The following is a 5387-nucleotide window of genomic DNA, read 5'->3' as shown; positions in this document are numbered from 1 at the left end:
CTTTCCAGTATGATCTTCCAGTCACTGCAATCAAGTAAACCCATTCTGGTACATAAAAGTAGCAGTAAAATAAAACTGATGTTATTTGTCACTGCAGCATAACCCAGCCTAATCCAAATAAAACAAGAAAACTGAAACAAAACAATAGAAGTGATCATAAGAAAACATTAGAGAGTTTTTTAATGTGTTTCCTGGCCTTGAAAAGTTATAAAAGGCAACATGTATACTAATTAAAAACACAATCTTGGAGTTTGAGACCTGGGTTTGAATCCTGATTACTACTTACCATATGAGGAACTTTGGGCAAAATTTAGCTCTTTTTGTTCTTGGATTTCTGGTTTGTAGATTTCAGATATTCAGGCCTACTTCACAGATGTGTGGGAAATTAAATTAGGTAATGTAGGTCAGGTGTCTACGCAGTATTTATAATGCAACCTTTTTTTTTTTTTAATCTATAGAAAACCATCAAGCAACATGGAACCTTTATTTTAATGTGATTACTGTACATCTGCAGCATTAGAGTAATCCTTTTACAAATGGAACTAGAAGAAACAATGACAAAACCAAACTGGCATTTGATGTGAATCCACAGGACTTTAAGCTTCAAATCCAGCCAAGAAGTTTGTTACAATCTCTCTCAGCTTTTCATCTGCCTCTTCTGAGATCTTTCCATCGGTCCTGATTTTGCCAAACAGGGCTTGATGTTGGCTGATAACGTGCGACAAGAAAGCATTCTCAAATTTTGTGATCTTGCTGGGCTCCAGCTTGTCAAGATACCCCTTGACACCCACATAGATAACAGCCACTTGCTCTTCAATAGCCATGGGAGAATACTGCCCTTGCTTGAGCAACTCAGTCAAATGCACACCATGACTCAAGAGTTGTTGAGTGGCAGCATCAAGGTCAGAACCTAACTGGGCAAAAGCAGCAACCTCACAATACTGAGCCAACTCCAGTTTCATGGCACCTGCCACCTGTTTCATGGCCCTGGTTTGGGCAGCAGATCCAACACGGGACACAGACAAACCAACATTAATGGCAGGACGGATACCTTTGTAGAACAATTCTGTTTCCAAGAAGATCTGTCCATCAGTGATGGAAATGACATTTGTTGGAATGTAAGCAGACACATCACCAGCTTGCGTTTCGATGACTGGTAGAGCAGTCAAGGAGCCACCACCAAAAGCATCGTTCATTTTAGCTGCTCTCTCCAGGAGTCGGGAGTGCAGGTAGAATACATCACCAGGATAGGCCTCACAACCCGGAGGTCGGCGGAGCTGCAAAGACATCTGACAATAAGCAACTGCCTGTTTGGATAAGTCGTCATAAATGATCAAAGCACGTTTGCCATTATCCCTAAAATATTCTCCCATTGAACATCCAGAATAAGGAGCCAGGTACTGAAGTGGGGCAGCATCTGAAGCAGTAGCTGAAACCACAATGGTGTACTTCACGGCATCTGCATCTGTAAGTCTCTTCACCAACTGGGCAACAGTGGATCTCTTTTGACCAATAGCAACATAGATACAGTACAGCTTCTTCTTTTCATCAGTTCCATCATTGAATCATTTCTGGTTAATGATTGTGTCAATAGCAGTTGATGTTTTGCCAGTCTGTCGGTCACCAATAATCAGCTCACGCTGACCACGGCCAATCGGCACCAAGCTATCCACAGCCTTAATGCCAGTTTGCAATGGTTCCTGCACAGAAATTCGAGGAATGATCCCAGGGGCTTTCAAGCCAACTCGTCTTCGGGCCTTGGAACCAATTGGACCCCTTCCATCAATGGCATTACCAAGGGCATCGACCACACAACCCAGCAGCTCCTCGCCGACTGGAACATCTACAATAGCCCCAATTCTCTTTACAATATCTCCTTCCTTAGTAAGTTTATCATTTCCAAACACGACAACACCAACATTGTCAGGCTCCAAGTTCAGACACATACCCTTTAAACCTGAAGAAAACTCTACCATTTCTTCTGCTTGAACATTTCTTAGCCCATGTACCCGGGCAATACCATCACCAATACTTAAAACACGCCCAGTCTCTTCAAGGTCAACAGAGGTATCAGCTCCAAGAATATGCTCTTCAAGAAAAGAGGACACCTCAGCAGTGCCGGTCTTCTGAAGACAAGAGTTAGAGGCATGCAGGTTCCTTGAAGCAATGAAGGATGATCCCAAAGCATTTTTGGAGACCAGCCCAGCTCGCCGAGGGAGGGCGCGGGCCATGGCCGCGGCGACGCGCAAGGACAGCATATTTGCAGCTCCTCCTCAGGTGCTTCCTCCTCAGCCTTGAGACTGACTGGCTATAATGCAACCTTTTGAATAAATGGTTATTATTGTTGTTGTTATTAAGAGAACTTTCCAACTATAGCCTCAAAATTCTGCCAGAAATCTTGTAAGAATTAAGATAGAAAATACTTTCTTGATTCATCTTCAACAGGAATGTCCTACAAAAATATATATTGCACTTAATGTCTATCCCAGATAGTTTCATAGGTCGAATGATAAAACTGAGTATTTGTGAACTCTAGGAGAAAAAAAAAGATGAGAAAAATAATATGTCCATGAAACATGAAATACATCTTAAGCTTTTCTTTTTGCAAAATAAGATGATTAGAATGGCAGATTTGGGGAAAAACTATATATAGTGTACCTGACTACACCAAAACATTTGACAATGTCTCCCTTTAACACCTCTAGATAAAAAATAGAGAAATGAAGATATCTTAACAACAAAGTCCAATGGATTTATAACTGAAAGGGCCAATACTACTGTATTTCAATGGAGACATGGCACAACACTCTGTGTTTGACCCATATTACCTATTCATTCATTCAAAAGTCATTTATTCAACACCTACTACCTAACAGGTATTATGCTAGGTACCTTGGGTGTAGCAAGAAACAAGCAGACTGTTGTTAATTTTCTTTAAATTGAAGACTTACATAAAGGCATAGAATGCTGAATCAAATCCTCTTTGACACAAAATTGGGCCAGAGAGTAAATGCATTGAAAAGAATAATCCAAATGCAAAATGATGCTAACAGATTATAGCAGTAGATCAATTCTAGCATTTCGTTGTGTTACTCTCAAGAATTTATTTGATCTCGCTAAGCCTCAGCTTTCTTGTGGATAAAATGGAGACAATGATATCAGCTGGTTGACTTGTTTTGCGCTTTTAAGATAATGTATGTAAAGAATATAGCATAATGCCTGGAATATACTAGATGCTTAAAATGTAATCGCTTTTATTGCCATGGGAATTATCTTTCCACAGAGTCATTTGTTCATGCATGCAAGGATTCTCAAAATGCACCAGAAGGCCAAGAGAAGTAAGGTGAATGGTTCAAGGTCAAATAATGAGAAACTGACAGGATCAGAACTTAAAGTCATTTTCCTTCTACTTCTGATTAAAAATTTAATACTCTGGCAGTGACCAATATTTGATATTCAAATGCCTGTCATAAAGAATGCAGTTACTGAAACAATTTCAAGGTACAATAATTGGAGAGTGCCAGGAGAGCCTTTGGAGCTCAAAGGGAAATTTTGTTAGCCACATGGGAATTTCTGTTTCTGTTATTTTAAACTAGTTGCTTATTGGAAACCAATATTGCATTAAAAAAAAAAAAACTGGTGATATTCCTTTCATGGGGAAATCATCCTACCATTTCAAGAAAGTCCTTCTCTATAACTGGACACAAGTTAGATGAAGGAGAAAAGTTGGTACCACATGAGACGTCTTTCTCTCGGCAATCAAAAGGGTGAATAAGCTGGATGATGTGAAATGAAGTAAAACTGAGCATCTTACACAATCCTTACGGCAACCCAATGATGAAAGTAGTTCATGTCCTCATTTCTGTAGTGAGAAAATTGGCTCAGAGGGGTCATGTGGCTTTTCAATTCACCCAACTAGTAAATGTTAATACTTGCTGCTGTCACTGTTTGGTTGCTCAGTTGTGTCTGACTCTTTGCAACCCCGTGGACTGCAGCCCACAAGGCTCCTCTGTCTGTGGGATTTCCCAGACAAGAATACTAGAGTGGGTTGCCATTTCCTTCTCCAGGGGATCTTCCCAACCCAGGGATGGAAGCTGTGCCTGTTGCGTCTCCTGCATTGGTGGGCAGGTTCTTTACCACTGAGCCACCTAGGAAGCCCAGTAAATACTTGAGAGAGATACAACTCCAGGTCTTTGGGACTCCATCTCTCATGCTCTTTCTCCTCTTCCATATTGCCTCTGGTATGTTCTTCTGTCTGTGATGAGCTCCTGAGTCCCTCCTTAGCATTACCTCAAAACTATCTGCTCATGAGCTATGTCATACTTGGATAATTCACACTCCCCAGACAACAGCCCCTTCTGTGAGGCCTTTTCTTTGTTATGTCAATAGAAAAGCAGTGCAGAGCTTAAGAAATAGATTTTTAAGCTATTACAATCTTACTATCTTAACAATACTATTTTGTGTTTACATGCATTCATATTTTTAAGTAATTGTAATCATACTCTCTACATAATTTTGTATCATTTGTTCTCTCATTAAACACATATTTACTGAGTATTTGTTATGTGTCAGGCATCATTCCGGCAGTGAGAACTACATACAGCAGAAAACAACAAAGTCCCTGATCTCTTTGAGATCACGTGTGCTAGAGGAGACAGATAACAAACAATATAAATAAGATATATATTGGACTTTAGATGATAAGTGGTAAAGAAGAAATTTAAAAAGAAAAACAGGCCAAAGGGGTGGAAGTTAAGGTGGAGGTAAAAGGAGCAGTTGAAGTTTTAGATAGATTCCTGGAAATACTTTGCTGAAAAGTTAACAACTGAAAAAAGACCTAAAGGAAGTAAGAGACAGTCCAATCTGTGGTCTGGCAGGTAACAGGATGAATCCATGGCCCCATTTGCCCCTTGGCTTGATTTCCATGATTATGTTATAATATGTAGCAAAAGGGAGTTTGCAGATATTGACCCAAAGACCAAAAGATTATGCATAGGGGCCTAGCCAAATCACCTCCGCCCCATCAAAGCTGAGTTTTCTCCAGCTGATAGCAAGAGAAAGTGAAGAACAACATAAGGGAGGTTCTCTAATGCTGTGATGGAGGGGGCCACATGGAATGACCTGGAAGAAGCCTCTAGAGATGAGAGTGAACCCCCTAGTCTATAGCTGGAAAGAAGATGAAAACCTCAGTCCTAAAAATTTGAAAAACTGAATTATGTCAATGACCTGAAACAACCTGGAAGCAGGTTCTTCCCAAGAGTCCCCAGGTAAGAGTCTCGCTAGTTATGCAACACAGGAATACAGCCAGAATTTCATAATAAATGTAAGTGGAATAAAATCTTTAAAAATCATGAACCACTATGGTGTACACTTGTAAGCTATATAAT

At 40.2% G+C, this 5387-nt stretch overlaps 1 pseudogene; it reads right to left on the bottom strand.

Moving 5' to 3' along the window:
* Positions 1-596: 596 nt before the first annotated feature.
* Positions 597-2258, bottom strand: LOC138081285 (ATP synthase subunit alpha, mitochondrial pseudogene; annotated as a pseudogene).
* Positions 2259-5387: the final 3129 nt, after the last annotated feature.

The sequence above is a fragment of the Capricornis sumatraensis genome, chromosome 6, assembly GCF_032405125.1.
Source record: "Capricornis sumatraensis isolate serow.1 chromosome 6, serow.2, whole genome shotgun sequence".
NCBI classification, from domain to species: domain Eukaryota; kingdom Metazoa; phylum Chordata; class Mammalia; order Artiodactyla; family Bovidae; genus Capricornis; species Capricornis sumatraensis.
Note: the sequence above shows the minus strand (reverse complement) of the source record. Positions and strands in the feature narration are given on the sequence as shown.